This window comes from Drosophila kikkawai, chromosome 3R (assembly GCF_030179895.1).
Source record: "Drosophila kikkawai strain 14028-0561.14 chromosome 3R, DkikHiC1v2, whole genome shotgun sequence".
In the NCBI taxonomy this organism is placed as follows: Eukaryota; Metazoa; Arthropoda; class Insecta; order Diptera; family Drosophilidae; genus Drosophila; species Drosophila kikkawai.
Window position 1 is genome coordinate 6618793 of NC_091731.1, and position 23149 is coordinate 6641941.

Here is a 23149-nt window from a genome sequence, read left to right on the forward strand (position 1 = left end):
TTTTAGAAAAAAAATTATAACTTGGCTGTTCTTCAACATTTTGAGATATGGCCAATTTAAATTATTTCACATTTTCAGTTTATGAAAATCAGACTACTATATCTTATAGGAAAGATCGGGAACGATCGTATTTTCATCTACTCTGAGATATGAGCTTTTGTTATTATTTCAGAATTTTCGTATAAATGTTATGAGAATCGGACAACTATATCTTATAGTTGCCATAGAAACGATCGGTCGATGTAGAGAAAATTTAAAGCTAGGAATGTAAAACTGTAACTGTCAAACTATAAACATAATAAGTATAGGTAAAATGTAATGAAACTCTATTTTGTGTGTGTTTTCAGCATTTTATTTATGGTGTGTATAAATATACAACTTTTATATATTTTCTATTATTTATTTTTTAAAATTATTTAACCAGAATGGCTCGATTCTCAATGATCCAATTGCAATCTGCAAGGGGTATACAAACTTAAATTACCACCCAAATAAATCCAGAAACTATTTTTAAAATAAACTAAAAATAAAAAATGTAATCGTAAATAGATTGATCTAAGTTAATGCGAAACATTTTTAATGCTTAACATTATTAATATTGATGTTGGTTTTTCCAAAACTTTGTGTGAAAGAATTTTTTATTAAAAGCTACAAATTGTTATTAAATTACTAAAATTAGTATATAAATCTTATTAAAAGCAACTTAAGTTAACTTTTCTTGATTCCCGGCCTGGATTCGAACCCTTGTCCCAACTGAGCTACTGAGGCAAATTGAACTCTGATGTCGGGAACGTGAAATACATACAATTCCTATAATAGTGTATTCAACCTACGAAACATTTTTCTGTGCAGAAGTTTTTAACGCAGAGGATTCATTTCAGACCATCTAAAGTGTATATCACCATTCGAGTTGATCTAGCCTTTTCCACTGTCAGACTATCAGTCAGTTACTGTGTCCGTTACTATTAAAATTAGACTCTAAGTTTTATGAGCTGTCTGACTAAAATTCTGTTAATTGATTTCATTTTATTGCAGGTAGTTGCCATATGAATAATCGAGAAATTAATAGAACAAAAATATGGCTTCTAAGTTGTTAAAATATGTTTATCTTGAGATATGGTATGATTTTAATATGACGAGGATTCCTTGTCTGAGTTCTCAACTGGACTTTAGGCGAAACGTTTTCTGGCACGTGGCATGATTCCTGAATTTCACAACCAACCTGCTTGGGACTCTCCAACTCTATGTCGTTCCTTTTCCTTCTGCGACATCTACATCATTTTGGACGTTGGTGCACTATAGTCCATATATGGACAGTACAAACAAATGGCCCTTGCTTGCATGCTTACTAAATGCGTTAAGTTTACAGTTTATAGTTTAGGAAGCCTGTATCCATTAGATGTTATAAAGTACAAACCGTTCAAATTTGCCCAACTGACTCTAAGGGTTTAAGTATTTCACAGGATGTTCTACAGTGGGTCAAAACTAAGGGTTTAAAGTAGCTAGTTTTTCTACACGGTACTTAAAAATTAAGATGACCCAACAAGTCAGCACTTCCCACGTCACCGCGGATTAGGTTATGAATGAATGTAATATCTAGCATGGTTCTACGGTTAGATAAAGAGAGATAAGCCGCGTAAACCGTAAAGTGAAAAGTCAAGTCAAAAGTAAAGTGACAGAAAAGTGTATGCATAGAACAGAAATCTGAAATTGAATTGACATAAGAAAAGGGTTTTAAAAATACAAAGAAATGTACGATATTGTTGCCTGCCAGTAGTGTCCCTTACACTTCGTTGGACAATTATAAATCCGTTATGCATTTGGGTTGGAAAAAGACTTAGGAAGATTTATCAATATTGTTGATTTTTCAAAATGACCAAATATGTTTGAAGGTTGTTGGCAGTTGTGTCATGTGTAAAACTTTAAAGGAGTCATCTGGATGGATACAAGGACCGCAGTGTACTCGAGTAACCGGTGATGGCAGGATGCTTTTCGCAAGGTGCAGCTTGCGTCGAATTGCACAGTTGCACCAATGCAAGACCTTAAGAGATGCCAATCGGTAAAGAGACCCAAGAGACAACCCGTACAGTCGGCTGCCCTTGGCGGCATTTCCTTGGTTGTCCTCAGCAAACGCTTCTCGCTGCGACTGCCTTATCAGTGCGCGCTCTGCCTCGGCGTACTCCATCGACGTCAGCCCGTGATTCTCTCGATCGCAACGTAGTCCACGGCATCATCGAATAAAGCTAAGCACCCACGCGGTGCTCCTCACCAGTCGGTTGTAGCTCGAGAATCTCTGCACAGATATAAAATTTGTCATGACCAGAGCAAACTCACATTTCATTTCTTCTTCATCTGGCATCGGGGGAATCCAATCCTCGCCTGATCTCGGCCAGCTCTCCTCCGGTCCTCGTAGGAATGTGGGACCGCTTAACCACCGCGACCCGATACTTAGGTCCACGCTCATGCGCGGCCTCGTCGCGTCATCTGCCACGTTTTCGGCAGACGGGATCCATCTCCATTGGGACACCTCTGTGGATTCTAAGATTTCCGCCACCCGGTTTCCGACGAATTGCTTGTATCTCCGGTGGGTGCTGCTTATCCAGTGCAGCACAGTCTTAGAATCCGTCCATAGTACGCAGCCGCTGATCGCCACACCGTGCTCCTGCTTGATGGTGTCCATCAGTCTCGTACCCAATACTGCCGCTTGAAGTTCCAGACGGGGAATAGACATTGTCCTCATCGGAGCGCACTTCGTCTTGGAACATATGAAATGCGCCTGCACGTCTCCGCTCTCGTAAGTGGCCCGCCAATAGGCCGCTGCTGCAAACGCTGACTGGCTGGAATCCACGAAGATGTGCAGCTGTAGTGCCCGCACTCGTCTAGCGCCGAAATAGTAGTGTGGACATCGGAATTCTTCAATGTTGCTCATTCCTTGCCGCCAGCTCTCAAAGGCTGCTGCTAACTCTTCTGGCAGCTGCTCGTCCCAGCCGACTCCTCTCCGCCAAATCTCTCGCATCAATATCTTGGCGGTGACCATATAGCAGCTCAAAAACACGATCGGGTCGAACGTGGACATGACCAGGCTCAGGAACTCCCTCTTCCTGGGGACGCGTTCCCCTGTCATCACGCTCCTTGGGACTCGATGGTATTTGACGCCGAACTTGAAGTCGTCTGTTGCCGGTTGCCAGTACATTCCAAGTACTTTCTCCTCAGCTTCGGTCCATCTGACGCTAGCGATGGATTCAAGTGGGTTCAACGCACTGACCACACTTGCCGAACTGAAAGTACATCGACACAAATCAAAACCAGCATTTGCGTGTATTTCTCTCACCCGTGTCGAGACGGCGATGGCTTCTGTTTCACTGGCAAAACTGTCGATATAGTCGTCCACGTAGTGATACTCGTTGATCGCCAGGACAGCTCTCGGATCCGTGCTGCTGTACTGCGAAGCATTCACGGGCATGGTGAGCAGCTCCGAACGTCATCACCTGCATCTCATATATGTCGGGATCCCGACGATCGTTTCCGTTTCTCCACAGGAACCTCTGGGCGCATCTGTCCTGTGGTCCCATCAATACCTGATGAAACATCTCCTTGATGTCTGCGCAAACCCCAACTGCTCCTTCCCGGAAATGGAAGAGCACCGCTGGGAGGAGCTTGTAGCGCTGTGGGCCTTTCATTAGCGCTGAATTCAGTGACACGCCGTTCACCTTGGCAGCCGCGTCGAAGACCAGCCGGATTTTCCCAGGCTTGTTCGGGTTTTCCACCCCGAAGCGCGGCAGGTACCATACCTTGCCTTCCTGGGACCTTTGGACTTCCTGGGGCTCCAGTCGTCGTGGGTAGCCTTTCTTTACGTAATCATCCATAATTCTGTCGTAGGCCCGCGCGAAGTCTACATCGCGGTTAATTTTCCGCTCAATGTTGACGAGTCTCTTGAGTGCCATACTGTAGCTCTCTGGCAGTCTCACCTCGTCGTCTCTCCATAGCAGCCCAGTCTCATATCGTTGACCAACTCGTTTAGTCGTCTCCTCCAGGATACTCAGGGCCCGTGCGACGCCGCCATCTGCGACTGACGGCGCCGGCTTTACTCCGCCAGCTGCGACTGGCTGTGCCGGCTTCACTCCGAAATTCTCGATCTCAAAATAAACGCTGACCATCTTCTCCAGAAGATTATCCTGAGGCACGGCTAGGAGGCACGATCTCTGAAGCGGTGAACACGCCTTTCCCTTCACCGGTCCATATACCACCCATCCAAGTGCGGTGGCTGCTGCGTATGGCCGTCCAGATCCGTAGCTTCTGGTTCTGAGGGGTATTCCAAGATGCGCATGATCCAATCCAATTAAGATCCTTGGCGCCGCATTGCTGTACGGCTTTACAGGCAGGCGCGCATTCGCCTTCACTGCCTTCACATCTTCCCGACGCAAGCTCTGCATCGAAAGGTTCAAATTGGCTACTCCGTAAACGTTGTTTAGCCCATGGCGCTTGGGTTTGCCCGCTGCACTGATCTGCAGGCTAACCATCCTTGTATGCTCTTTGGCGGACTTTCCGCCAAACCACTGCACATTCAGTTGTCGACTCTCACCTTTTAGTTTCAGGCTGCGGATGAGTTCGTCGTCGATGAGCGTGACAGACGACCCTTCATCGAGCAGTGCGTAGGTGTCTACCTGCGTATTCTCCCCGTACAACGTCACGGGCAAAATACGGAACAGCAGGTGGCCTCCATCCGAATCGACACAACTCAGGCTTTGGTGCGATAATTCCTGACGATCGCATGTAGAACGCCTCTCACCCTCCTCACGTCCCGCGTCTAAAACTGCGGCTGGCGTGGGCCGGGTATTCTCGTTGGAATCCACTGACTGTGGCATTCGTATCCGTCGGCTGCTGTCTCTGTGCAGCTGCCGGTCCTGACTGCTCTGCTGATCCATCCTGCGGCCTCCATCTGCGAGTGGCGGCCGTCTGGGATGTCCAGCTGGTTCATGGAGTAGGTAGTGATGCCTCATCCGGCATCCGTAGACGTTGCATTCGCGGCCCTTCTTGCAGAACCGGGTCATGTGTCCATACTCCAGACACGAAAAACATAACCTCAACTTCCTCGCGGACTCGATCCGCATCGTCGAAGAAGCGTGGTTGAATTCCTTGCAATCTTTGATCTCGTGTTGTCCCTCACACATGGGGAAACGTTTGGGGTGGTTTGCATACCGCTCCTCCTCGGGGACGCTATTCGCGTGCAACACCCGTCGCTTCGGGTGCTCCTTGATTCCGACGTCCGTGACAGTGCACACCAATTTAGCGAATTCATGAAGCCACTAGCTCAGGTGCACCACTGTCGGGTATGGCTGTATCGTAGCCGCGTGCTTCGCCCAGTCCAGCCTTTTGCTCACAGGCAACATGGCGACCAGCTCCTCCATCAGGGTTGGGTTACCCAGGTGCTGGTTGCCCGTCGTGGTGGAACGCTGCCAGGTTGCTCACCCTTGTGGCGAACGGCACGATCCTTGCGATATTAGCCTCCAGGATTGGCTGCACATCGCGCACGCTCTCCAATTGGCTACGGATCAGTAGCTCTGGTCGTCCATACCGGAATCGTAGCTGCTCCATAACAGCTTGCACATTTCTGGGGTGGATAAGCAGCGACTTCACTGCTGCTCTGGCTTCACCCTTCAGGGCTTTCACCAGCCTCTGATTATTCTCCAATTCTGTACACTAGTAAGCTGCCGTTGTCTCCGTAAACGCACACAGGAATATTGGCCATTCCTCTGGCTGACCTTCAAACTCGGGAAGATCAGGCCATCTTCGTGGAGTCCACCCAGGTATGCTCGTTGTCGCCGCTCCATATGATAGGGACGATGGCATAGATACCTCCAAATTGTGTGTTGGCTCCCGTGGCGGCTGAACGTAACCTAATTCAGGCTGCGCCGTGGCGGTAACACAAAATGGCGGAGAATAGCTCACTGTTGTTGTTGTACAGGTCCGTGTGACAGGTTGCCCGTTTGCCCAATGGCCGGCGAGCGTCGACGCCAAGTTTCCACTCAATTGTGTCGGCAAATTTGCACTCAATTGTGCCGGCAACTGCTCATCCAAAGATGGCGTCACTCTAAGCTCCGGTTGCAGATTGTCACTCATCTGCCTGGGCAGGCTCTCACTCGAGCTCTGCCGTGGTGCTGCTCTCGTACGTGTCAGCATTCCACTCGAACATGCCGCTTCACTGGCAGCTTTTCCGCTCAAATATGCCGCTTCACTGGCAGCATTTCCACTCGTGGAGTTTGTAATCTGTCCCGTTGCTGTGGGCCGCAGATTACTTGCCGCTTCACTGGCAGCCTTTCCACTCAAACATGGCGGTGTATTCGCCGCACCGCTCACTCCAACGCCGCGTCACGCGTGTCTCGATTCTAACGGGATCCCTGGCGGCCTCTGCTTGCCCTCCATTTGCCCTTGCCTTCACCAGCTCCGACTCTAGGTGTGCGATCCATTCCATTAGGGCCACCACTTGTACAGTTGTGGAGTCTGTAATCTGCCCCTTTGCTGCGGGCTGCAGATTACTTGCCGCTTCACTGGCAGCTTTCCCACTTTCCTTCGGAGTCTGTGGCCGCTGTCGATCACCAGCTGCACTCGCAGAGCTGGCCGCTTTGCCAGTTGCTGTGGTCGTGGGTGTCGCAGTTGCGGGAGCACCCGAGGCCTCCAGCCTGGGGCTCCGCCGGGGCGAATGCTGTGTAGACATCTCGCAGAGTGCGAATAAAAGAAAATAACGCCGCTTGCCCGATCACGGGGATATGCCTTCTTAACACTCCGTTAACCGCCTCTCAAATAGCGATAACAAAGGACAACGTCGGTTGTGAACGTGTTCAAGTGTTTTATTCTGAAATACATAAGTTAACTTAACCTGCAATACAGTTTTCCTTAGCTTACATACCACAGTTTCCCTTCCCTCTCTCTGTGATGGCGCAAATCGGTATAAATTCATCCGCCAATTCTAAGCTTGCATTTGCCTAAATTAGTGTGCCCGATTACATTCATTCCGAAATCCTGACACAATAAATACTGACTCCTACTGAAACCTGACTAACTATCGATAGCCCTAATTTGTTCCGCGACAGTAGGTAAGGCAGATAGTCTTAAATCTTTAACAGTAATATTTATTATATTATATGTTAGATATTTGTCAATTATAAGTTAATTGTTTTTGGTCACACTTATTCATTTAACATACATACAAACTAATAACTGTAAACTTAAATGTAAAAGAAGACAAAGAAAATATATGGGGAGATAAGATCTGAAGCTCAAGCCAAGCAGACGCACATCTCATCATTTGGTGTAATACACAACATAATTGGCGACGAGGAGTAAAAAGAAATAAAAACAGTTGGCATTTGTATATACATTTGCGCACAAAAATCCAAATATCATCATATATATTGTAATTACAAATATATTAAAACAAAAATGGCTAAAAGTGAAGCGGTAACACTGCCAACATTTTACCAAATGTCAAACGTAAGCGAATTCTCGCCTAATAGTGAAACATTTTGCATTTGGAAAGAAAAACTGAACATACATTTCTGTGAAATGAATATCACAGAAGAGAGTGCAAAAAAGTCTACGTTACTGAGGTCGATCGGAGCAGCACCTTACAGTGTACTACACAGTCTATGCAGCCCAGAATCGCCGGTGTCAAAAACATACAAAGAACTTTGTAACATTCTGGACACTCACTACACACCCCCCACAATTGTTTTCCGTGAACGCAAGAAATTTCATCATGCGATCAAAGAAGATGCTGAAACAGTGGCACAGTGGTATGCACGTGTAAAACAATTGGCGCTTAACTGTAAATTTGGCGAACACTTGGAAGCGTTTGTTTTAAACCAATTCGTTATGAGCCTCTCACCGTTAATATTTGAGCGAATATGCGAAGAAGACGAGAAGTTATCATTGGCCGATGCTCTAAAAAAGGCAATGATAATCGAGACGAAAATTGCAACAAAGAAGACGGACGACACAGTTGGATACATAAACGGCGCACACTATTCTAAAAGCGGGAGGAAACAAGGAAAAGAGAAGTGGAGTAATCACGCAAACAATAACGGCAAAGGTTTCAAAGGTACTGGAAAAGGTTCGAGAAGTTCTGGCAGCGACGTTGACGTCAATTACAACAAAAAGCAGCAGAAGTCTTGCGAACACTGTGGATGGCGTAATCATAAATCGAATGACTGCAAGTATAAAAACTGTACTTGTCATGTATGTGACAAAATTGGACACATAGCGTCAGTATGTCGATCGAAAAATAAGACCGTAAATTGTGTATTAAATTCAAATTCTGAAAATTATGAAACTAATGCTTTTGATTTTTCCATATACAGCGTGGCTTCAGACTCCTCTTCTGGTGAGGTATATTTACTGCAGGTTAACATTGATGGTTGTTCCATGAGCATTGCTTGCGACACAGGAGCACCCTGTACTTTGGTACCAGCTTCATTTTATAACAAATCTGCGAACAAAAAGCCTCTTAGAGAGTGCAGAACTCCATATGTAAGCTACAATGGAGATAAAATTAAAATTGTTGGTGAGTACGATGCAACAATAGAGTATCGAGGCGTACAAAAAGAAATAGTTGTTGTTGTCACAAATACGAAAAGTCCACCGTTGCTTGGCAGAACATTTTTAAGATCTTTCAACTTTGAGCTAAGGCAAATAAATTCGGTTAAAGAGTCTGAAATTCATTCAAATATTATTGATAAAATTAAAGTCGAATTTGCAGAGGTTTTTAGTCCTAAATTAGGATGCTATAATGTGCATAAAATCACTTTGCAAGTTGAACCTGATACAAAACCAATATTTTTCAAACCAAGACCTTTACCCTTAGCGTGGAAAGATAAAGTTGATAAACAGTTGCGTAAGTTAGTTAACGAAGGCGTATTAGAGCATGTAGATAATTCTGATTGGGGAACACCATTAGTCCCAATATTAAAACCAAATGGTGACATAAGAATATGTGGTGATTACAAGGTTACATTAAACAAACATTTGGTTGATGTAAAGTATCCATTGCCCAGAATAGATGACATTTTTGCAGCCTTAACTGGAGGTATATTGTTTAGCAAGCTAGACTTGAGTAATGCATATAATCAATTACAGCTAGATGAAAGTTCACAAAGAATGTGTACTTGGAGCACACACATAGGTTTATTAAAAGTCAAGAGACTACCTTTTGGTATTAAGTCTGCAGCAGCAATTTTTCAAAAAGCTATGGAAAGCTTATTTCAAGGCATTCCGGGAGTCGTAGTATATCAAGACGATATAACTATTACAGGACGCAATTTTCAAGAACATATTACGAATTTAAAAATTGTCTTAAATAAATTAAAATCTGTAGGTTTAAAATTAAACACTCATAAGTGTGAATTTTTCAAATCTAAAATTTGTTACTTAGGCTTTATGATTGATAAAAACGGACTGAGCAAGACTAATGATAGAAAATCAAGTGTTTCATTAGCACCAACACCAAGAAATGTGTCAGAGCTTAGAGCATTTATTGGTATGGTAAATTATTATTCAAAATTTATAAATAATTTTGCTCAGAAAATGAATCCGTTATATGAATTATTGCGCAAAGGCACCCAATTTGAATGGACAAGCAGTTGTCAGAAAGCATATGAAGAAATCAAAAGTGAAATCACTTCTGAGCAAGTACTCGTACATTATGACCCGGAATTGCCAATCGTGCTAACAACAGATGCTAGCAACAATGCAGTTGCTGGAATACTGTCACACAAAATTGATAACGATCTTAAACCAATAGCTTTCGTATCTAGATCACTATCAAAGAGCGAAATCAATTATAGCACATTCGAAAAGGAAGCGCTTGCAATTGTTTATTGTGTAGTAAAATTACGACAATATTTATTGGGAACTAAATTCATACTACGCACGGACCATAAGCCTTTGTTAGGAATCTTTGGAGAATCAAAAGGTTTACCTTTGATGGCATCAGCAAGAATTCAGCGATGGTCAGTAATTTTGTCAGGTTTTGAGTACTCAGTAGAATATGTAAAAGGTGCATCAAACTTAGCTGACGGTCTATCACGAATGCCTCAATGGGAAACACACAAAGATTTTGATGAGTTTAATTATGTAAATTTCATTCAATCAAACAACTCATTCAATTTAAGTTTTAAAGACATAGCAAAGGAATCTAGAAGAGATCCTGTACTAGCAAAAGTGGCTGAAGCAATTCAAAACGGTACAATTTCAAAATTAAAAGGCAATGAATTTTCAGCTTATGTTAACAAATCTTGTGAACTATCTATTGAGTATGATTGTATTTTATGGGGATACCGTGTGGTAGTTCCGTCTAAGCTTCAAAAGAAGATACTTAGCGAATTCCATAAGTCACATTTGGGAATTGTTAAAACCAAGATGATGGCACGATCCTATGTCTGGTGGCCGGCAATTAATTTGGAAATTGAAAAGATGATTAGATCATGCATTCCTTGCCAAGAATTGCAGGCCAGTCCTGAGAAAGGAGAACTCATACCCTGGAAATCGACAGATACAGTTTGGAGTAGGATTCATGTAGATTTTGCTGGACCTATCAAAAATTATTATTTGCTTATTGTCATCGACTCTTTTACAAAATGGGTTGAAGTTTTTAAGACCAAAGAGATCACAACTTTATTTACAATAAACAAGTTAAGAGAAGTTTTTTGTCGATATGGTTTAGTTGATGTTTTAGTCAGTGACAATGGCAGACAATTCACATCAGCGGAGTTTCAAACTTTTATGAAAAACAACAATGTCAAGCATATACTGACTGCACCAGGGCATCCATCTACAAATGGACAGGCAGAAAATTTCGTCAAGACAGTAAAAAAATCATTATATGCCAATATTAAAGAAAATGAAAATTGTGAGTTTGACACAATGTTAAATAGATTTCTTATAGACTACAGAAACACTGTTCATTGCACAACAGGAGAATCACCTGCTAAGTTATTTTTTGGACGTTCATTAAAAACAAGATTCACGTTTTTAAAACCACCCACAGTCACTAAACAAATAGAGGCAAAGCAAAACAAAAGTATAAGCGATTATAAAGGGAAACGCAACATAACGTTTAGAAAAGGTCAAAAGGTCATGGTCAGAGATTATAAAAATCCAAAGAAAGCTAGTTGGACTCAAGCAACCATAAATGAACAACTAGGCCCTCGATCATATTGTTGTATTCTATCTCACAATAATCGCGAAATAAAAAGACATTTAGATCAAATAAGAAATGAAAACATGGAAAGAAACAATGAAGTTGCAACTGAAGTTACAAACAACAACGAAGTGGTCAATAGCAATGACTCTACGGTAGAGAATCAAGTTTATATAGAAGATGAAAACAATCAATTACCATCTGAACTTAACACTTCTCCCACCAGAAGAGAGTTGAGACCACGCCAAGGAGGAAGAGTTGTAAAGAAGACAATTTAAAAAATATTATTTCAACTCTAGAAATGTAAAATCATAAGATAAAATCAAGATATATGTTAAAACTGTAAATTGAGTATAACCGAAATGAAATGAAAACGAAAACGAAATGTTAAAATGTAATTAATTTGACTGAAATATTAATATAGATAAAATGTAAACTATTATTATAATATAATATTAGTATCATCTTAAGGAGGGGCATGTTAGATATTTGTCAATTATAAGTTAATTGTTTTTGGTCACACTTATTCATTTAACATACATACAAACTAATAACTGTAAACTTAAATGTAAAAGAAGACAAAGAAAATATATGGGGAGATAAGATCTGAAGCTCAAGCCAAGCAGACGCACATCTCATCATTTGGTGTAATACACAACATTATATATAATAATATATTTATAATTATAAATACTTTTAATTTCAATTTAATTTAGCACTAATAGGTGCACAATATTTCTGGTTAACCTGTCTTTAGGTAACGCAAGTAGATTCGACGGATTCCCTACAACATATAGTTGCCCATGAGAAAAACATGGAATTTTCAATGTAAACAACAATGGACATTTTTTGGCCTTGAGATTTATTTATAGACATGATAAAAGCTAAACGAATTGAAACTGTAGCATTTTAAAGGGTATGGTAGAATCTGACGGTATGATTGGAAAACGTCACTTTTCCTTTAAACTTCCCAGTTAAAATGGTTGCTTCAAGTATATTTCCGGCGATCTTCTTGATGGCCATATGCGTACCGTTGCATAATTGGGGCGGATTCAAATTACATAGGAGAATAATAGGGAAACCATTCTTTGATCAAAGATGTGGTGACATTCCAGGTATATCTAGTGAATTGAAAAATTCAGTTGGAAAATTTACACTTTTATTTTCATCAACAACAGTATCGATTGATTAAATAGAAATAAGATTGCCTGGTGACAACTGTTGTATCTGGAAGTTAATTTCGTCAACATCAACATTTGTTTATTATTCAAGTAATTATTCTGTATGTCCGGAAAAATACTCTGATTCAATTCATTTTTATCCTGAAGAACAGTGCAAAAATTGTCTTTCAGTTTAAAGCCTTGCGTTGAATCTACCAGCATTGTTCACTTAATGCAATTTTTCAATCGTGTCGAAACTCTTTTAATTATTTAAATAAGTTGATTCTTCTCACCTAAAAAAAGTTCCAGTAACATCACAATTGCTCTTTCATCTCCTGCTTCTTCAATGAAATTATACTGACACCGAGTCGTCACGCGCTCTTCACAATTCTCCATAAATTAAATTTAGATGAAATTTCGGATTATCATCAGGCAATGGCATCAATGACCCTATTTTATGGTACACCTGACCTCGTATTTTGAAAGCAGTTTCAAAATTACGTCCATTGGATGCAAGATCGCAAATTTTAGTTGCCCCAAATGACGTCATTTGGAAGAAAGAATTAAATTTGCGTATTTTACGCAAAAATAGTTTTGTATTATCTGAATTGCCAGCAAGAAAGGATAATAAAGGTTCCAGCGGAGTGGGTAGAGGTGACAGCACAACTTTTTCAGATGCACAGCACATGCCGGGTGCTTCATTCCGAAATTTCAATGACAATATTGGCATACTTTATCCATTCCACCGATGGTACTTTTTGAATGCGCAAAGTAGTTAATATCTGGTGTATATTTAAAAGCTATACAAACGAAAAATGTACGTTCTTGTACTCGTGCTGTATCTATGTTTCGTTCTCGTGCCGCTCTTTTCGAAATATTCTCTTGAAGACGTTCGTTACGATGTTCTTGAGATTCTTGTGCACGACCTTTTGCTGTCCTGATTCTTTGAGCTGTTTCAGTACTTCTGCGCCGTGCCTCTTTGCTCCTCACGTTGTTGAGTTTCAGTTATTTCGGTGGCATTTGACTGAAAATAATAATTTAATCGTCTAAATTTTTTAAATTGCAAGACGTTGATGCACTATGTACAGTACATATCAAGTGGAACTTGCGACACCAAGCACGTGCTTGTTCTGTTGGCAGTTAGAAGGCGCAAAGGAAATAATTAGAAAAGAATGCGAGAAAACTACTACTGGCATACTGCCGGATTGGTTGCTTGAATGCATACTAAGTAGGTTAAGATTGAAGTTTTAAGATATGGTGTACAAATCATTATAATTTGCACAGAGGACTCTAAAGGGTTCATGCAGTTCAAACGATGTTCTACAGTGGGGCAAAACTAATGGTAAAAAGGCTCTAGTGTTTCTTATTGCTACGTGAAAATTTAGCTGACCGAGCAAGTCAGTACTTTCCACGTCACCACGGATTAAGATGTATAAGAATGTAATACCAAGCAGGGCTCTACGATTAGATAAGGAGGGTAAGTTAATAAGTAAGAGTCTACTAGAATAAGACGGTAACCTCTGGTTTGCATCCCAGTTTAAACCGCGTACAGCGAAAAGTAAGAAGTTCTTTTGAACCGATTCTATGCGTTTACTGTGGACGCTATACTGAGGGCTCCAAACGCAGGATCCATATTCTAAGATAGGACGAACAAGTAAAGTATATAACGTTTTTGTAACATAGGGGTCATTGAATTCCTTCGACCACCGCTTAATGAAACCAAGCACACTGTTGTGTGACTCTCTGGTTTCAACACACAATGATGTGGGATGAAATAGTGTGCCCTTGGTAAATTTACCAAAGGAACTTCTTTCATGTGTCCAAGCTCTTCATATTCCTTCATGAAGTTTATATAGCCTTTTTTGATCACATGATCTCTCTGCAGCCTTTTTTCTAGGGATAGGAATCGTCGCGTGGCAATGTCAAGACTCTCCCCCAGGGCTGATGTATGCTCCAGAAAGGGTAACTGGACGACGTTGACGTGCTCGCTGAATATTTTCTAGGAAGTGGGCCTCACATTGCCTTTCAACTGGTGAATAACACTTCTTTTCGGGTTGAAAGTTGTGAAGCTCCCAGAACTTCTGTAGTTGCTCATCTACTTTCTCTGCCTCCATGAGAACTGCACAAACGGACGATGTTCTTCCTTCATTTAATATTTTTCCAGCTACAATCCACTCTCTGACTCTCTGATAGCATTATTTCAAAATAATGCTCTGCTCCAATCAGCAAGTCTATTTTTCCTGGACTTCCGAAATTAGGGTCAGCCAACGTGATGTTTGGGATTTTCCAATTTTCCGTCGAGATTGGATATGTCGACTGATCAGCAACAATGTGAGGCATTACCATCGCTTCCAGTCTTGAGACAAAGTTTTCATATTTTGACTTTATCTCTACATTGACTCTGGAGCTTGACGTGTGTGCCTTTCCACCTATGCATTTTATTTTAAGCATAGAGTTCGTGGTTTTCAATGACAATTTCTGAATTGCTCTCTCAGAAATGGCATTTATCTGGGATCCAGAGTCTAATAGTGCTCTGAATTCAGCCATTTGTCCATTGTTGCCTACGACGATGACTCTTGCCGTGGCTAGGAGGACGTAGCTTTCTTGTCTGCCATTTACTGATGCTGCAGTAATGGTCTCTTGGTTGTCAGCAACCCTTTTTAGGTGCAGTAGTGTATTATGTCCTTTGTTGCATGTAAAGCAATTCCTCCTTGGGCATGTTTTGGAGGTATGATTTGCACTCAGACATTTAACACATAATTTGTTCTTTTGCGTCCAGCTAAGTCGCTCTGCTGGAGTCTTTTTTAAAAAATCATTACATTTAAAAATGCTATGATTTGGCTTTTTGCAAAAGAAGCAATTAAATTGTGCTTCTGCTCCTGCAGCACACGTGCTCGGCTTTTTGATTTTCTCACCGGATATGGCCTCCAGCGTGAGAAATCTTTGCTCCAAGAATTCCAAAAATTCCTGTATTGATTGTAAATTCCTTGTATCTGGAATTGACTGCTCATACAGCAAGTGTGTTTGGCGATCCAATTTCTTTGTTAATAAGTGTAAAAGGATTGGATCCCAATTATCCGTTTTAATTTCAATATTATTTAATGCAGATAATGTTTCTTTTATATTATCATGCAGTGCCTTTATTCCTTTTGCATCATTAGATATGGGTGCGACATCTAACAATTTTTGGATAAGAGTGTTTCATAGCTCTCTTTTGTTGCTATACCTTTCTTGCAACATTTTCCAGGCTGTCGCATAATTGCTTTCTGTTAGCGACAAGTGACGAATTAAACGTTCCGCCTCTCCAATTAAATTAGTTTTTAAATACAACATTTTTTGAATTGTGGGTATTGTTGATTCATGAATCATTTTCTTGAATAAGTCATGAAATTGTTGCCATTGTAGGTAATTTCCATCAAATTTGGGAATTGTTACCTTTGGCAACGGTAATGCAGCCGCCGTAGGGGAACTGACTACCGTCGCAGCTTTCATTACTCCTCCAAATGTCACTTGGAAGGACACAATGGCATCTTCGGCCATTAAATATCGGGAATCGTCATATCCCAATTCCTTAGGATTTTGAAATTTTTTGTGTATTTGGACATGAATGTTTTTAATTTCATTCCAATATTCAAAAATAATTGCCTCAAAATGTTGGCATGTGTCGAGTCCTAATGCTGAAATGGTTTTAATTGCGTGCCTCAGGTTCAGTACCAGTGGCAATGGTTGCCGCAATAAGTACAATACCAATTGGGCTGCGGAGAAGTGAATACGCAAAGAGTTCTTTTCGTACTGATTTTATTGGATACTGCATGGGGTTTATATACATGTTTTCGGGTCAAAGGGTGTTTACTTAGGTCTACTTTTGGGTTACATGGGTTTATCCTATAAAAACATAAACAGCTGGATACAGCCATGGGAACTACTTAGATAACTAATTCCTGCGACGTCTGCATGCAATTGGTGTGAAGAACGTGACCGATCGCGGGATTCTGTTTATGGCCCGTAATCACACATGTGTGCGCGGACCTGCGTGACCCGGGTATCGCGAGTTTCCCGAGTTTGTTTAGGTCGATGGGCAGCGTCCAGATGCAATCTTATCAATAGATGGCTGGTGGCAGCTGCGAGCAATTATCTTCTTGACGAAATTGTACACACATCCCTAGCTTTATTCACCATGCACGAAATATGATCGATAAAGGCGAGTTTAGGATCCTGATGGACACCTAAATCATCAACTATATTAATTTTTTCTAAAGAGCAGCAGTTTAGCGTATAAGTTGCAGGCTTAGGAACGGCACGAGAGAATGTCATTAGCTCGCATTTAGAGCCATTCAAGTTTAGTAAGTTCACGCGGCACCATGTTTGAAAATTGTTAAGATCTGTCTGTAAGTCTGATTGGCAAGTAGCACCGTTATATTGCACACAAAGCTGGACGTCATCAGAGTACTCTTGAGTTGGTGAAAACATCGGGCAGATCGTTGATAATACGGGACCCAAATGACTCCCTTGCGGGACGCCAGATGTAACCCTAAGAACATTAGATAGTTTTAGAACCTTTTGCGTCCTGCCATTTAGATAACATGAGATCCAATTAAAAAGACCAATTGGAAATCCCATTAAATCGAGTTTCCGAACAAGAAGAGAATGGTTAACAGAGTCAAATGCTTTACTGAAATCAGTATAGAGTACATCTGTCTGAAAGTTATTTCGGTAGCCCTTTTTAATAAAGGAAGTGAGCTCCAAAAGATTGGTTGTAATTGATCTTCGCTTAATAAAACCATGTTGACATGGAGAGATAATTGACCTACACAGGTGCTGCAGATGAGGAGTAATAACATTTTCGAACAGTTTAGGGATGGCCGACAACTTAGAGATTGCTCCGTAATTGTTGGCCTCCAATTTGCTACCTTTTTTGTGGAGAGGAATAACGAATGATATTTAAGAAAATCATAAAACTGTTTTGGGTCCTCAGAAAACTGGGACCTACAACGAGTCAAACAATTATTGTAGCACTGCGCGTTATGCACGGTAAAAGTGGACCGCGCTGATAAATAAATTTATAGGACAGTTAGAGAACCGGTACGTTTAAGTTTAGCATACAGACTTGATTTTTTATTTTCGAGGCGGGTCAACTCTTTGGTAAACCAAGGAGACTTATTTGATGTAGACGGACAGTATAACGGAACACATTCAATAAAAAAGAAATTCATAGCGCTGTACAAAATATCCACGGCTTCCGCCATGTCAGTGCATTTGTATAGATCGGACCAGTTGTAATAAATTATGAAATTATCTAGCCGTACAAAATCCGTCTTGCTAAAGCAGAAGACTTCTTGGGCTGGACAGTCAGAGTCATTTCGAGTAACAGTCCCAATGTCGATAGTCACATCGGAAGTAGGATGATAGTGATCTTCGGGTTGCGTCAGGGCCGCCACCTTAGCTAAACTAACTCTTGCCGGATCAGAGACAAAGCTAAGATCAAACAAGAGCTCTAAGGAATTTCGAACATGGTTGTCTTGGGACAGCGAAATGTCAAACAAGGTATTAGTAGAATTATCAAGAGACCAAATAGCCCCTGGGATGTTAAAATCACCAAGAACTACTAAATGGTCCCTATCCGAAAGTCTTTTGGAGACCAACTGAACAGCGGAAAGATGGTTTCAATAAATAGGAAGTTCTGACAATGGAAGAATGTAGGAACATGTAAATGGAAGTACCATTAACTGATAGTTTCACGCAAAGGAATTCAACATCGTTGAACTCATTTAATAGATTGAGGCTATTAAATTGAGTATCTAGCACCAAGAGCATATATTCAGTTTTGCGAAAACTCAATAATAGCTCTTTAAAACCGACCCTGGTTTGCCGCATAAAAGACATAATTTTCCTCTCCACCTCGCGGCAGGCCTCACAGCTAGTGTTCTAATAAATTTAACGCCATCGACGTGTTTTCGGCACTCGTGTCAAAAAGTCATGTCGCACAAGGGTTAATTTGTAAACAAATTCGTAAACAACCCTTTAATACAAAAGCCGAACAAGCAATAAAGCAGAACGCGAGTACTTTGACTGCCGAATAGACTGCCTATTTTGATTGTATCATGCTCTATATAAACCTCTCTCTGCTGACTTTCGAGACCGTCAACATTGTTCTGACTTCCGAGTGCAACATTTCTCTCTGCTGACTTCAGAGTCCAACAACAACTTTCCTCTGCCGACTTTCGAGTCAAAATAACAACTTCTTTCTGCCAACTTTAGAGTCCAACAACAAGTTCTCTCTGCCGACTTTCGAGTCCAACAACAACTTCTCTCTGCCGACTTTCAAGTCCAACAACAACTACTCTCTGCCGACTTTTCAGTTAGGTTAGGTTTATTCGGACGGCCCTCGTGGGACCAATATGGCTTTTAGTTACCCGTGGAAATTCCTGAATGGGCCTTGAGATTTTGAGATCCTTGATGATCAAGGTGTTTTTCGCAAAGGCAAGGAGTTCGCCTGGCTTCCTCCTGGAGGCATCTTCTAGGGATGCCAAAACCGAAGAGCCTAGGTATCTCATTCTTCCTTCAGGGTTTCGGTTGCCCGGATTCATCAACTTTCCGGCATTTAGCGATGTCGGTAATAATCAGCTTGACTGCATCTGCAGCGGAAGATGCAGCACGTAGTGAGTGAGTTTCTCGTTGCGCTCTTTGCACAATATTTTTTATATTCTGCAGGTTGTGGAATTACTCCTCCACCTTCTTTTTGCGTTTGCGTCATCCCGTCTCTCTAGCTCGCTTTGGAGTGTTCTTAGGGGGACAGGAATGCTTTCTGCTCCTTTACTCACCAGTCCGACGCCTTCCTTTACAAGTTCGTCCGCGGTCTCGTTACCGTCTATGCCTTGGTGGCTGGGAACCCAGTAGATCCTCACTGACTTAGTCATGCTCAGGCTATCTAGTGACTCCCCGCTTGCCAGTACACTTTTGGAACTGACGGCTGATGATTGCATGGAACTTATCGCCGCTTGACTGTCTACGAACAAATTGACCGCCTCATGTGGACGGTTTATGCTCTGCGCAAGCTCTGTTGCTTTCCTGATGGCAAATACTTCCGACTGGAATATACTGCAGTAGATTGGTAGCCTATACGACAGCCTCATTTCAGGGTCTGCACAGTATATGCCCGCTTCAACTCCTCCAACCATATTGGAGCCGGCGGTCCAGTCATTTGGTCCCATGAATACTGTTGTGTTTACATCTAGGCACATTCTGGATATCATGTAGTCAGATGTACTGCTCATGTCTCGACCAATTGAACTGTGCCCAAATCCTTGTAGAGACAAGTTTCCTGATGCTGTCAGTTGCGCTTGGATATCTAGGGGATATACCGATTAAGGCTTCGAGTGCTTTGGTAGGGGTTGACCTCAGCGCCCCTGATATGCAGAGCAGAGCCTGCCACTGGGTTCTCTCCATAAGCTTATTATACGTTTTCTTTTCCATACAGCAGATTCGGACGCACTACCGATATGTAGACCCAATGCATTAGAGCGGGTGAGAGTCCCCATACGCTGTTAAGCATCGTCTTTGATGCGTATAGCGGTATGGTGCCTTTTTCACTCTTCCTTCTACATTGTCCTTCGACATCATTTATGCTTATATCAGACGCATAAGCTGTTATCTTTTGTGCTTTTCCCTCGATTTTTTTGATTAGGTCGGCCAGCAGCGACAAAGACAGAGCCGAAACTTTTGCCTCACATCTCCAGGCCTTTTTCCAGCCGAACCCTGCTGAACATCATTTCGTCCTAACGAGATCACGAAGGTCATCAGGGAACTGAACAAGGCTCCCAGCGATGACCGAATAACTCAAAAAATTATTATTGAACTTCCGAATTGTGCTATTGATGTCATCTGTAAAACCTTCAATGGGATCATAAGGCTCGGCCACTACCCAAGACGGATCGATTGATCTCAAACCCCAATCATTATCATCATATTCTGCATATTTTTCTCTGGGAAATTTAGGACGCGACTTGCGAGGCCCCCGACAGCACCAAACATATTATCCTTAAAGCCTAGCTTTACGAAGGTGGCGAATACGGGGCGAATTCATTAAGAGCGACAGAGATCTTTATTATGCTCCCGCCTTCGCGCTAAGCTAACTTACGCTAGCCTTCATAATTTATCTAAATTCAAATCAAATCTTACAATAATTCAGCCAACTGTATCCTTCATTCAAAACCTTTGACTAATATTATAATATCAGGGTATAAAAATGTTTAATCGTATTGCTTGATGTCGCAAAAAAAAGGGTAATAAAAAGGCAATTAATTAAAAGGTTAGCTGTAAAAATTTGGTATGGTTTAGGCAATAAAAATGCAATTAATTAGGCTTAGCTGTCATCCTGTCAATAGAGGGGTCAATGGACACTTGTAAAACAAAGAATATGGATACGATGGAGCGATGCACGTGCACCCATCATATACAAAAAGCGAGGGGGGAGACAATTGAAAAAGGACGCACCGCAGCGATCCTACTCCGCCCAGAGCGATCCTGAACCGTACATATGAAAAAAACAAAACAAACGTCCATATGAAATACGATATGCTCAATTAGCTAACGGTTTCTCCTCAAAAGAGGATGCAAAGGATATCAACAGTTGGCCCAACATTTTTGTATTTGTTTGTGGATATTTTTGTTGGTCTACGTAAAGACTAGCCGTGTCTTAAGAATCACTTCTAGTTTGTACCTCAACCGTCACGATCAGCCACCACCAATTTCTCAAATCAAGAAAAGTGGAAAGTGTAAAAAGTTTGCGAAAATAACATTAGCCAAGTAAGAGCATAAGCTGCCAGCGCTACCTCCCCATGAATACGCAATGGCACAACCAATTGTGGACGGAACAACAAAACAATTTTGGTACCCAGCCCATGGATGGGAATATGAAGCAAATCATCGATGGATACAGGGGACGCATCTTGCATGTTTCTTAATGAGGGAGCAGCTCTTAGGATTCCGGTTGAATTCCTAAATGAAGCGGGCCAAGCGCTGCTTGTAACGGCCTGAAGCGACCATTTAAATTGCCCGCCATCGGAGATCGATAAAAAAAACTAGTGGAGTTAGTGATGACGTTGCCACCTAGTGGAGTTAGTTATCGAGAATCAGCTGATAGCATATAGTGTTGCTGATCGTGACTCCTTTCAAACGTCAGTTGCCAATTTCCGCCATCATTTTTATCTCTGCCTATTTTTCGAGCTAGACGTGCGCGTGCTTAAGGAGCAAATAATCCCGACTCCAAAGGGGTACATTGTGTTTTGGGAAAACGTCTCGCCTTGACTGGGTTTTGCCCCGAGTCCGCGTGATCGCCGAAGTTTGTTCGCGAGCAGTAGCAGCAGCAGCTCTCGTAGTCGGGGTGAAAAGTGGATAGTCAAAGCCTAAAGTAACAAATTGGCAAAACAGTCTGGGAAGTGAGTTTAATGTTTAACTGTTTGCAGGTCAACAAGTGATTGATTTTTTGGTCAACCTCGTCGCCATTGCGTCACGAGAATTGCGGTTGCGGCCGCTCGAAAATGGCGTCTTATTATTTCGAGAAGTTTCCATTCGAAAAGCTTCTCCGATCGAGCCGGTGACCGCGTGGCTTAGGGGAGCACCCCTGAGGCCAGCTCGAGTGGAAGTTTAAGGAGATATAAGGGAGCTTATAAAGGACTGATTTTTGGGTCAACCTCGTCGCCATTGCGTCACGAGCATTGCGGTTGCGGCCGCTCGAGGACGGCGTCTTATTATTTCGAGAAGTTTCCATTCGAAAAGCTTCTTCGATCGAGCCGGAGACCGCGTGGCTTAGGGGAGCACCCCTGAGGCCAGCTCGAGTGGAAGTTTAAGGAGATATAAAGGAGCATATAAAGGACCACGATGGAGGCCTAGACTCGTGCCTCAACGCCGAAAGGAGCAATATCGAAAGAAGGAGAATGGTGCCCGTCCTACGACATCTCACCGGAATTGAATATTTATCTCGCATCTTAGACCGGTGGCTTCGGCTTGCGGCCATAACCTCACGTTCGTCGCACTTTTTTTGTCGGTTTTGGCATGCGGCCGTTACCTCACTTCAGCCCCTTTGCTTGCTAACATCGGCACGCTGCCATAACCTCACTCTTCGCTCGTCTTATAAGAAATAATCCTCAGTTATAAATATTAAGGTTTAAGGGCCAAATTTAATGTAAAGCGTAAATTCTCTTGTAAAGTTTAGCTAATGTTTGCGTAAGGTTAGAATTTAACTCGGAAAGAGTCAGTTGGCTGTAGGAAAACGGAAGATAAGCACATGCGACTGCACCAGCGAGAATTTCTAGTGAGATTTCCTCGAAAATTGACTCGTCAAGCCGAGAAGATGCCTCGCTTGATTTGCTTTACAGATAACCCCTTCGGAAGATCGATCTTCATCGCGGGAGGAAACATAAAGGGAGTTATAAACACCTGGTAAAAGTTTTCATTCGTATTTCTCGAGAGGGTCTAAAAGTAAAGTAAAGCTTAATTCCATTGTCTACAGTAAACCAAATATGCTTAAGATTATCGCCACACTTGAAGACATTTAATAAAGTTCATACCTTTAGTTGCATTTTGTTGTTTTAAGTCTAGTAGTTATTGGTCGATTTAGTCCAAAAGTAATCATTAAAGAAAAGAATTTGAAATATTTCAAAGAAAATGAACAAAAATGATCTCAAGATTAAATTAAGTTATATCAATTTAAATTGTTTAGGCTTAAGATATCCCTCTCCCTCTCGTTGCTAATAATTTTAAGTAATACTGAATTCCGAACATTTTCTTTCCGAAT

General features: G+C 41.9%; 1 protein-coding gene across 1 annotated transcript in view; it reads left to right on the top strand.

Annotated features, from left to right (window-relative positions):
- The window catches only part of nvd (cholesterol 7-desaturase nvd), a 98374-nt gene that overhangs the window by 73658 nt on the left and 1567 nt on the right, over positions 1-23149 (top strand). The gene's annotated exons all lie outside the window — the stretch shown is intronic.